This window comes from Pseudonaja textilis, chromosome 5 (genome assembly GCF_049901715.1).
Source record: "Pseudonaja textilis isolate UNSWEBS1 chromosome 5, rPseTex1.2, whole genome shotgun sequence".
In the NCBI taxonomy this organism is placed as follows: domain Eukaryota; kingdom Metazoa; phylum Chordata; class Lepidosauria; order Squamata; family Elapidae; genus Pseudonaja; species Pseudonaja textilis.
In genome coordinates, this window is record NC_141994.1 from 19605314 (window position 1) to 19618382 (window position 13069).

Below are 13069 nucleotides of genomic sequence, written 5' to 3' on the forward strand. Positions count from 1 at the left end.
ACCAAATGATGTAAGAAAGTTAATAACATTAATGTGAAATTATTGTCATGTTTCTTTTAAAATGTATAACACTCTGAAACCACACTGTTCACACAATGATGTGTTTATAGAAATAAAAAATGTACTTTAAAAAAAAGGAATGTATCTTTAACAATATCCATTCCAAAGTCTTTTACTTTGCAAATATATATTTTTTTGCTTTTATTCAGAATACGACGCTCTTTCAATTCTTATGCTTACATAGCATTGGATGTCTAAGTTTTCATGATATAACTGGATAGATGATTTTTTTCCCCTGATTCAATCGACTTTCACTTTGAAGTACAGGTAGTCCTCAACTTTACGACCACAATGGAGCTCCAAATTTATGTTACTAACAGAAACAGTTGTTAAGTGAGTTTTGCCCCATTTTATGACCTTTCTTCCCACACTTAAGCAAATCATAGAAGTTGTTAAATTAATAACACGGTTGTTAGGTGAATCTGGCTTCCTCATTGCTTTTGCTGGTTGCAAAAGGTTATCAATGACCCCGGGACACTGCAGTGGTCATAAATATGAGTCAGTTGTCAAACATCTGAATTTTGATCAGGATACCGCAATGGTCGTAAGTGTGAAAAACCTTCATGAGTCATTTTGGGGGGGATGTTGTAACTTTGATTGGTCACTAAATGTTGTAAGTCAAGGACTACCTGCATTTCTATAGTGCAAACTATAAAAAGAAATGTAAGTCTATGTTCCAGGTTGTCTCTCTTATTAAATGGGAATCCTTTTTTTTTAATCTTGGAGCTTTCCAAAGAAATTGTAAATTAAATGGTCTTCCTGTTTTAACTGAGATCTGGCATATGGAGGCACAAATCTTGAACCAGATTTGGCCATCGGTACAGAACCATTATGGCAGGCGCACAACATTCATTGGGTACTTTCTGTATCCAGAACCATTCTTAGTAATCCCTAGAGATGCCTGTTTTGTACATCACAATTATCTCCATGCATAAATCAAGGCTCATATGCCAATAGACATTTCAATGAGTTTACTTAGAAGTTTCTCTGAAGGAAGATCTGGAATCTTTTCTGTCATGATTCATATTTTCAGCCACTAAGCCCTCTGTGATGACCCAGGATGGGATACAAAAGCAACCAAGTCACAAAAACAGGTGAAGTCCCTTTAATTCCTTCAACTTGGCTTTAGAGGTCCAATTATCATTGACTGGAGAAAAAAACTCCCCTACAAGCAGTTGTGAAAAGGAAGATTCCAACTCAGAATACATATAAATTATAAATATAAAAAACAACACAAACCACACTGAAGCAATTAATGAGACAAGGCAGGATAAGGGCTTGAAGATGTCCACAGGTATCAAAATACACACACTGGGAAGGACGTCAGAACTCAGATAAGAACTAACAGACTAGAAATATTTTCACACTTTGCTTCCAGCACTGGCCCATGTGCAGTTTGTCCTTTTAAACAGTTCTCACAGCTGCAGCCCATGAAGGGAATCAAGGCCCTTTCCTCCCCTGAAGACCACACCATTCACATTTCTCCCTTATCCACTCCTTCCTGCGTGCCCTAGGATGAAGAGGGGATGGGCCTGGGTCTTCCTCTGAATGCTCAGCTGGCCTGTGCCCTTCCCCAGTTTCCTCCACAACCTCTGGAACCATACTCCCACTCCCTGTCGGCTGTTCCTCCTCTCCCTCGGAGTCCGATTCTAACAGGGGCATGACACCCTCCTTAAAAAGAAGAAAAATTAAGGCAGTCAATTCTAGAGCAGATTTCTTACGCAAAAGAAAATCCAAGCACTTTTGAACATTCCTCTTCAAACAAAAGGATTTGGGCAAGCCAAAGTTTTAGTTAAGATTGTTAAGATTTTTCTAGAAAGATTGAGGGGTTGACTTGGGCATTCTTTATGAATTGAAATGTCTGTTGGCATATGAACCTTGATTGAGATAAATGTGATATACAAAACATTGACATTTTGCTTTGATTGATGCTTGATTGATGTTTAAAGGAAAAAAAGGGTAAGATTAATGCAATTTACAAAACTAAAGACTAAACAGCCATAAGAAAGTTAAAAAAAAAAAACCTGGGTACTTACACGGTAAAATGGTAAATGAAACATTTGCATCCTGTAGGCCTCTCCAGGAAATTGTACACATCTCCTTGCATGCTCGTTTTTGTTAAACGTGGGCCATAAAAACATTTAGGAGCGGAACACTTTTGCTGAACATCTTTGCGTCCTATGGATTCACTATTTGTTTGGAAAGCAGAATCCGGTGTATTGTCCTCTTCAGGATCTGGAAGAACCTTTGATCCATCCATCACCAGTGAATCCGGATTAGGAGCCACAGTAGAATACTCCATATTGTTGAAGGTTGTCCTCATTTCTAGCCAATTTGAAGCCTTTGGGGAGCCACTGAGTTTTCCCACCTGAGAACTGGCACACCTGGACAAGTGATGCCTTCTTGGGTGTCCACCAGTTTCACCATTAGCATAGGACATTCTGGGATCAAGTCAAGACTCGATCCCTTGATCAACATTTAAGACAATCAAAGCATGGTAAAACCTTGCTGCTCCTTGTGGACTCCAACCAAGCATTTTTATCAAATTTTTCTACAGTGCCCAAAGATCCATCACCTGTTGTCAGGAGGCTGAAAGTAAACCACAAGAAGATATTTAGATGCTGGAAGTTGAAACCAATAGATGGTTGCTTCAAAAAGGGAGACTCATTGATGCCCAGTTGCCAAAACAATTTACAAAATAACAGAATAATCAAGTTGGAAGGGACCTTTGAGATCTAGTTCAACCTCCTATGTAAGCATGTCCCAAATGTGCTTTTTTCTTTTTTCAAGAGGCAATTGGACTTTCTGTTTTTTCTTTGGAGACGTTTTGCTTCTCATCCAAGAGAACATTTTCAAAGAAAAAGCAGAAAGTCCGATTATCTCTTGGGTGGGAGAAGGCACCTTTGGGACAACTATGACCTGGATGACTGAGAATCTCCATAGATTCTCTGTGCCATTTCAGACAAGTGATAATCCAGTCTCTTCTTAAAAACTTCCAATGATGAAGCATCTTCATCTTCTGAAGGCAACCCCTTCCATTGATTTGATTGTTCTCACCATTAGGAAATTTCTCCTTATTTCTAAGTTGCTTTTTTCCTTGATTAGTTTCTGTTGCGTTGTGGGAAAAGAGACTCGAGACCCAGTTGACCTTTTTTCCCTTTTTATTTTCTTTCTAGTAATCACATGCGGCGAAACCGCGGCAGCCTTTTTTATAGCTGGCTGCTCACGGCTCGTGGCCAATGGCGGCTCTTCAAATCTTCCGCCACCACGGACCAACCTATCATAGGTAAGTATGCAAATATATAACAGTTTCCATCCATTGTTTCCTTTTTTTAAAAAAAAAACAAGTTTTATTGGTTTTTAAAGACAAACAAAAACAAACAAAACATAAAAACATCCAACTTTCTTTCATAAATGTACAAGCAGTATGTCGGTTGGTTTACAAATTTTTTGTGCATCCATTTCATAGTCTCAATTACAGTTACATTGCATAATAACTCATATTATCAATCAAAAATTGAATACCCTAGTATCACTATTAATCAGTCATTTGACTATAATTTTGTTCATTCATACTTTGCGAGATAACTATAATTTACTTAGTTTATTTTATAACAATTCATATAATCCTCCCAAATCTATCCTAAAAACATTTTATAGATATGACAACAAAAAAAGAAATACATCTTTATATATTCATTATTTTCTAAAATTCTAAGTATTCTATTATTGTATTTTATTATCTAACCATTGATAGAAAGGGTCCCAAATTTTATAAAATTGTTTATCTTCTTGTTCTCTAATTTCAAATGTCAATTTACTCATTTCAGCACATTCCAATATTTTCTTAATAATTTCCTCCTGTAATGGTATTTTCTCATTTTTCCAATTTTTAGCAAATACAATCCTAGCCGCTGTTAATACATTTACAATGAAATATTTTAAATCTTTACTGTATGGATCAGGTAAAATTCCCAATAAAAATATCTCTGGTTTCAAGTCTATATGTTTCTTTGTCATTTTTCCAACCACATGCGGATTTTAGTCCAATATTTTCTAGCGTCCTCACAAGTCCACCACATATGGTAATATGAGCCAGGTATCTGATGACATTTCCAACATTTTTCGGATTTATTCTTGAACATTCCTGCGATTCTTGTCGTGGGAAAATGCCACCTGTAAATGCCACCTTTTTTTCCCATCCATTGTTTCTTGTCTTACCTTCTGATTCTTTGGAAAATAAACAGGACGTATATATTCCCATCCATTATCTACCAAGCTTTCATAACAAATTAATAGATTGCTTAATCAAGAAATAATAAATAGGCACTCAATAAGACTGAATTCCAAATGCACCAAAGGGTTCAGAGACCACATGCTTCCTTGTCAGACAACCCAGATGCTTAAGTATACATGTTAAAATATCGATTTAATGCAGCAAAGAGTCATACAGAAACAGCTTTCCTGATACATTTGGCATTGCCGCAGGCTAATCTGTGAACAGCCTTAAAATTTAAAAAGCAACTGGACATCTTTCAATGATGCTATTTCAATTTATATTTCATAGGTACAAACACAGGCTGCTATATCTGGTGCTCAGATCCACCTAGTTAAAATTATAAAAAATATTTTTTTAAATAACTTTAACTTTAATTTTCAATTTAGTTTAAATGCATCTAATATTTGAAATATTTATAAAAATGTAACTAGGCATACCTGAAAATATATAAGATATTCTGGGCATGTGCTCCCTGTTTTAATTATTGCAAAGATATATACTTTCTCTCTCAGTTTATAAAACGATTGTCATTATTGATATGCTATGAATTGGTAGCAGCTTCTGATGACTTGCAATTCATTGTGTTAGTGGGATTTTTCAATAACCAATTTATTTGGAATAAGGAATATTTCCCCATAGCAAAACTTCCAAAATGATCAATTAATCTTTCATAGATCAGCAAAAACTTAAATAGACATCAAACATCTTCTCCTGTTTTATTCACCTATCCCCAAAGCTACAAGGAATATTCTTTCCCTTTCTTTGAGAAATTATTTTGCCATCTATATTCCCATCCATTAATTAACTGTAATATAGAGAAAAAACACAAGTTTTATCTCCACACACAACTAAAATTGGTGCCTAAACTGTGGTCTATCCAATCTTTTCCAGAGTGAATCATTTCGAATTAAACGTTACAATCACGCCTTTCCTAAACGGATGGGGTGGGATGATTTCAAGACAACATTTCAAACCGTCAAAACATGCTAACTCCCAGGTTTTGTTCTGCATTAAACAGAAACATTTTTAAGAGTTTTGGATTGTTCCCTGTTGCAACTCAACTTACGCTTTTTGTCATACATTCTCACGGCACCTGCAAAATACATCCAGCTCCATTTGCGAGTCAGGAGTTCCTCTTCAGGGAAGAGCACAAGAACAGCTTTTTTTCTCTCCTTCCCTTGACTTAATATTTATCGCTTCTGGGGGATGAATTTATAAGGGAGCAAATAGGCTCACTTTATTTCCAAACCATCTTCATAAACGTTGTCTCGTGTGAGCCGCGGAATTTCTCACAGGAAAAGCTTCTGCAAATTCACCGTTCCGATAGCGACGCAGACAAAGCCCCAGAGCACCTGGGGGAGTGGAAAATACCTTCTCCTGTTGCCTGTTGCTATTTTCTCTCTGCTCCATCTGGTATCACCCAAGACTGGATGCAGAGTCTCTGGCTTTGTCCTCTGTCTCAGAGTCCCCACCCTCAGACACCCATAAGTCCTCCCCTCCGTTCCCCTTGCTGGGTTTTGTTTGGCTCAAAACCTCCTGGGCACTTGCCCAGACAAATGGGGCTTTATTTCTGAGTTCCTGCTAGCACCTCTTTTGACCCAGCAAGTTCAGGACAAGTGGACTCGATGCCACCTCCTCTGGAGACAGATGTGGTGCCTGCCAAGCCTGGCTAATGCCATTCTGGAAAAGGGCTGAGAATTAAGAGAGAGCTACTGAAACGTAAGCAGAAGTTTGACAAAGTTTTTAATTTCATTTTAATGTTTGCCAATTCATGTGCATTTAAAGTGACAATATTTTTTTTTATTCTATTCCATTCATTTTCAAAGCATGATTGATGATTATATGCTGCGCCGTTTATTTACAATAAGGGAATTTGTAAGTGGTAAAATCAAATCTATTTTGAATACACAGATTTCCTTTCTGTTCTGCAGAAAAGACAAAATCCTACAAGTATTCGGATTCCTGTTCATAGAATATTAAAAAAAAATCATAAGGCTTGGAAGTGTCCTTGGAGATGTTCTATTTAGTCCAAGGGTCTTCATACTTGCCAACTTTAAAAATTAAGTTTAACTTCAACTCCCAGAATTCCTGAGCTGACATGAGTGGAGGAGGAATTCTGGGAGTTGAAATCCACAAGTCTTAAAGCTGTCAAGTTTGAAGACCCCTGCTCTAGTTCAAACCCCTGCTCAAGGCAAGAGATCATATACTATCCCAGTCAAATGGTTGTGCAGTCAATTTTAGAAAACCTCCAGTGATGGAGCAGCCACAACTTTTAGAGGCAAGCCGTTCCATTGCTGAATTGTTGTCACTATCAATACATTTCTCCTTACTTCTAGGTTAGGTCTCTCTTTAATGATCTTCCACCCACTGCTTCTTGTTCTGCCCTCAAATAGTTTGGAGCATAAGTCAATTCCTTCTCCTCTATGGCAACCTCTCAATTACTGGAAGACATCATGTCCCCCTAATCTTTCTCTTTGACAGGCTAGGCATACCTAATTCTTTCAATCATTCATCATATGATTTAGCCTGCATCCCCTTTATCATCTTTGCTGCTCTTCTCTACAGATACAGATTAACAGAGTTGGAAGGGACCTTGTAGGTCATCTAGTCCAACCTCCCGCCCAAGACGGAGACTCTACACCGTTTCTGACAAATGGCAGTCCAGTCTCTTCTTTAAAGCTTCCAGTGATAAAGCTCCCACAACTTCTGAAGACAAGTCGTTCCATTGTTTGATTGTTCTCACTGTCAGAATTTTTTTCCTTATTTCTAGGTTGAATCTTTCCTTGATAAGTTTCCATGCATTATTCCTTGTCTTGCCTTCAGGTGTCTTGGATAATAGCTTGACCCCGTCCTCTCTGTGGCAGCCCCTCAAATACTGGAAGATTGCTATCATGTGTCCCCTGGTCCTTCTCTTCATTAGACTAGCCATGTCCAGTTCCTGCAACCACTCTTCATATGTTTTATCCTCCAGTGCCCTAATTATTCTGGTTGTTTTTCTCTGTACTTTTTCTAGAGTCTCAATATCTTTTTATAATGTGGTGAACAAAACTGGATGCAGTACTCTAGACGTGGTCTTACTAAGGCTTTATAGAGTGGTATTAGTACCTCTCTTGATCTTGCTTGTATCCCTCTGTTAATGCAATTTAGGATTGCACTGACTCTTTTAGCTGCTGCTGCACACTGCTGGCTCATATTTAGCTTATCTCTACACTTTCCAGGGTCTCAGCATCACTTTCTAGCTCGGGAGATGCCTTCTGAATAGATTCCACTCAGTTGGGAGCCTTTCTGATGCTTCAATCAGTTTTATAATCTTCACCTCTGGCTGCTAAACTCCTCTTTCAGAAGCTGTTCCAGCTTTAGTCCTTGGCAGAGTGCTTAGAATAAAAAAATGTTTCAAATGTGGCTTATTAAAGCAACTAACAAAGCTGATACCATCCCTGTAGTAACTGCATCATAAATCAGAACAATCAGGAAAACAAGGAAACTGTCGTTATAAGAATTAGGAATTACCACATCACAAAACTCTGTTTTAGAAATATGACAGATTCTAAGCTACCATAATAACTGGAAAGGTAAGTGTTTGTTGGGATTATCTTTCTTGAAAGTGATCACAAAGCTTAGAAATCTGTCTGAACAGAATCATGTGAATTACTATGAACACTTTATAAAATGCTAGTAAGATCACACCTGGAATACTGCAACCAATTTTGGTCACCATACTACAAAAAGGATGTTGAGATTTTGGAAAAAGTTCAGAGAAGAGCAACTAATATGATTAAGGGCCTGGAGACTAAAACGTATGAAGAATGGTTGCAGGATTTGGTTATGGCCATTCTAGTGAAAAGGAGCAGTGGGGACATGATAGCCATATTCCAATATTTGAGGGGCTGCCACAAAGAAGAGGGGGTCAAATTATCTACCGTGGCTAAAGTAGGAAGAAGTGTAGGCCTACGTTTAAAGTTGTTAACAAGAGTGATAGTGAAAACAAACACCTTAATGCATCCTTAAACTTACTCATGATAGCACACAGAGGAGGAAAATAATTGGTACATTTGCATTTTTAGTCGGCTCTAGGATTGAGAATACGTTTTGTGAAGGATTTCAGGTTATGGAATTTATGAACCACAGTTGCAGGATTTGGGTTTGGCCAGTAAACCCTCAGTTCCATTCAGTGACCCAGACTCCACAACACAAGGGATTATGGGGTCATTAAAAGGAGATGATGATGTTAATGATGGATCCCTTCAATGTAACTTTTACAATTCTATTGGGATTATTTTAAACTCAGCAACGTTGGTCCATCCTCATCGTAATCAAGTTAAAGGTAAAGGTAAAGGTTCCCCTCACACAGGGGTGGGATTCTATCAGTTCACACCTATTCACTAGAACTGGTTGTTAACATTCTAAGCAGTTCGGATAATCAGTTGTTAGAAGAAATTACTGGCCTAATTCTGTAAGGAAGGCAGGAAGGAAACATTCTGGTGTTGCTTAAAGAAACTGCCTCTCTGTTAACCGTTATTACGTTCTTGGCAGGACTAGACTTCCTGTCTCAGGAAGTTCTCTAGAGTTTTTTCCCCCTCCTTTGCTGGTACTTTGCTTGTGTGGAGTGACCATTGAAAAAGTGACTGATGACCATTTTTCACACTTACGACTGTTGCAGCATTCCCACAGTCACGAGAGATCAGGCGAGGAGATGCGTGCCTCGATGAGAGTGATGTTGAATTGGCCATGCCCACCCAGTAACATGACCACCAAGCCATGTCCACCCAGTCACATGACCACCAAGCCACGCCCACCAACTAAGCCATGCCCACAGAACCAGTTGTTAAAAAATTTGAACCCCACCCCTGCCCTCACATATACGTGCTAGTCGTTTCTGCCTCTAGGGGGCAGTGCTCATCTCCGTTAGAAAGCACCAATGCTGTCCGAAGACGTCTCCGTGGTCATGTGACCGGCATGACTAAACACCAAAGGCGCACGGAGCGCTACTTGCATTTTTTACGTGCTTTTGAACTGCTAGGTTGGCAGAAGCTGGGACAAGTTACGGGAGCTCACTCCGTTACGTGGTGCTAGGGATTCGAACAGCCGACCTTTCTTACTGACAATCTCAGTGTCTTAGCCACTGAGCCACCGTGTCCCTCTAACCAAGTTAGAGGTCAATAAATACCTGAATATTTTCTGGTTGTATTCCTCACTACTACCATCAAACATGCAAAATGGGACGTTAAAACATCATAGAGTTTCTAAAAATCCACATGAGCCTGTATTTCATCAGTCGCAAAAGAAATAAGTAAACACGGATCTATAATGGTGTATTGAAGACACCGTACACTTGTTCCTCATTGAACCTGATAAAAGAAGATAAGAATCACTGGTTGCAGTATGAGGTATATTCTTATCAAGGGCTATCAAGTGTCAATCGTAGGAAAGGTTTCAAACCAGGAGACAATATAAATTCTTGTATGCTGGCTGCCAAGTGTTACCCGATTCCACAATCAATTATACTGAGTGCCCTTGTATGGTTTTGGTAGGTTAGTTTCAATCATTATTAATGTGCTGGAAAAAAGACACACACACACCCTGATCCCCATAACCTTTGATGACATGAGTGTTGTAAACTCTCATCATGAATTATACAGGGAAATTGAAAGAAAAGGCACTTCTTTTTTTTAAAAAAATAAGCCTGTTCAACAGCTGCTTTTTAAAAATCTCCTACTACAAGTATCTCACGCTCCAATTAAAGGAAACATATTTACTATTTATTCCTTCAAAAGGCAGATAAATCATCCCCCAGTACAGAACTTCCCAAAGTGGCACAGAAGACAAAGAGAGCCATAAAGACACACTCAAATTTCCTTTTTTGGAAAGTTGCATCCTGCCCTTCTTTTAGAGAGGTTAGAAGTTGGCTCTCTTCACTGTAACTCATGAAGCCCGTGAAAAACGGGTGAGACTGGATAGATGGACAGAGATCCTTCCACTCATAAAAATGCTCCTTCAAAGGTACAGCTACAAGTACAGCTGGTATAGCAACTGCCTCATTTAGTGATTGTGTGCAGTTACAATGGTGAGGAAAAAGTAACTTTATGGCATGTGCACAGGTCTGCAAATCAAAGGAGAGCTTAAGTAAAATCATAAGCACATAGCAACAGTTTTGCTGCTGCCAGTTGTGATTGTTAAACAAAGACAACCTGTGACAAGTCCACACCATCTGTATTCAGTTTGATTATGTTCATCTGTATGTTAACACACTGAACGTATTTTTGAGTCCAAGGAATGAGGCTCCAGACATCAAGAACACTAGGCATGAGAGCCAAGGACACTTCAGCAGGTGTTTGCCAATCCTGAGGACTTTTTCTCATAACAATACAATGACACTCAATTGGACAATGGGACCTGCGCTAACTATAACCGTCTGGTTTGGTTCTGCAACCCAACAGGATAGACACAGACTTCAGAGGGTAATTAGGACTGCAGAAAAAACAATTACTACCAACCTGCCTTCCATGGAGGACCTGTATACTGCACGAGTCAAAAAGAGGGCTGTGAAAATATCTACAGACCCCTCACATCCCGGACATAAACTGTTTCAACTCCTTTCCTCAAAACAACGCTATAGAGCACCGCACACTAGAACAACTAGACACAAGGACAGTTTTTTTCCTGAACGCCATCACTCTGCTAAACAAATAATTCCCTCAACAGTGTCCAACTATTTACAAAGTACCTTATGATTCTTGACTCTTGACAAATGTATCTTTTATTTTATGTACACTGAGAACATTTGCACCAAGACAAATTCATTGTGTGTCTGATCACACTTGGCCAATAAAGAATTCTATTCTATTCTATTCTATTCTATTCTATTCTATTCTATTCTATTCTATTCTATTCTATTCTATTCTATTCCATTCTATTCTATCAGTGCTGAAATTAAGATGCAAAATTGGTAGGAAAGAGCAAGGTAGGGCTTATTCTGGCTTCTCTTCAACCCTCTGCACCCTTGCTAAACCACAAATGGGATAGTGTGATGTGTGCGCATGCATGAATGCACATATTTGTACCTTAGTTCCACAAACACACAATGTACCATTTTTCTTCGTACATATTTGAAAACGGAACATCTTTTTTGGAACGGAACAGGCATCCCTGCCGTTTTCAGGAGAGAAAATGGAAACACTTTTTTCCCCCAACTTTCCTCCGGCTTGCAGGGCACCCATCCAAAGATCCCCCTGTCTTTTTCCAAGATCATCCCAGATCGTCTGCTGGACTCAACCACGCTGCATTCAGTGCAGGCAACAGCTGAGCCTGCATGCTACTTCTGCACAGCGGAGTTGCAGGGCATCTTCACAGGATTGGGTGGCTGGAAAGGATTTGCAGAGGTTTGCATGAATGCCTGCAGGCTGCCTCCAATCTCCACCATGCTGGCTGCAGCAGCAGCTGCTGAGCATGGTACAAGTGGTAGAAGGGGACATTTTCAGCTCAGAGGTGGTCTTCAGCAGGTTCTGACTAGTTCTGGAGAACCGGTAGCAGAAATTTTGAGTAGTTTGGAGAAGCGGCAGATTCCACCTTTGCCTGGCCCCGCCACCATCTATTCTCTGCCTCCCATTGAGTCCCAGCTGGATCTTCTTTTGTTGCCCTGCAGAGGAGAAGGGAACTGGAAAGCAGGTTAGTGGGGTGGGGAGAGAATGGCGATTTTACAGTATCCTTCCCCTGGGGTGGGGTGGAAATTGAGATTTTACAGTATCCTTCCCCTGCCCGCCAAGCCACACCACACTCACCAAGCCACGCCCACAGAACCGGTAGTAAAATTTTTGAATCCCACCACTGTCTCAGCTATACTTGAAGCTAGGAAAACTGGTTGGCCTCTTCCCTTTCACTAACCTAAATAGAATTTCAAAATGAAAAAGGGGAATTCAGCCAATTGACCTTGAATTCAGGGCTTGAATTGTGCGTACAAAATATTCACTGAGGTTGGCTACGCTGTAAAAGCATTACTTTCCAAGGTAATCCAAGGGGTCTTCAAACTTGACAGCTTTAAGATTTGTGGACTTCAACTCCCAGAATTCCTCCTCCAGTCATGTTAGCTCAGGAATTCTGGGAGTTGAAGTCCACAAATCTTAAACTTGCCAAGTTTGAAGGCCCTTGTACTATAAGATCATCCATGTTCAAAATACACACACCCATGGATTAGTCATATTTGACCATCCATATATGTTCTGCTCCCTTAAATAATGACCTGGCAATTCCACACATTCTGCTCTTTAGTTTTCTTCTGACTGTAATCCTTCTTTGAAACCACTCTTTTATGATTATGAATTCATAAAAATATGAAAATATTCATAAAATGAATAAAAAGAAATATTTTATAAATCATTTATAAATTCGATTGGATTCATTTAGTCACATTCATTAAAAAGTGATTTATTTACGAATATTTTATGAATAGACAGCCACTTGTCTGAAATGGGTGTTCAAACTTGGCAACTTTAAGACTTGTGGACTTCAACTCCCAGAATTCCCGAGACAGCATGGCTGGCTGAGGAATTCTGGGAGTTGAAGTCCACAAGTCCTAGACTTGGCAAGTTTGGGGACCCCCGGTATATAGGATCTCTTGCTTGACCAGGGGGTTGGACTAGAAGAGCTCCAAGGTCCCTTCCAGCTGTATGCTGTTTGATTGATTTCCAGGCAGGAAATCTCGGCTGCCCTTGTGGGCTTCTGCCTGCTCGCCAA

General features: G+C 39.5%; 1 protein-coding gene across 1 annotated transcript in view; it reads left to right on the forward strand.

Annotated features, from left to right (window-relative positions):
• CCDC91 (coiled-coil domain containing 91) overlaps window positions 1-13069 on the forward strand; it is a 539477-nt gene that overhangs the window by 145955 nt on the left and 380453 nt on the right. The gene's annotated exons all lie outside the window — the stretch shown is intronic.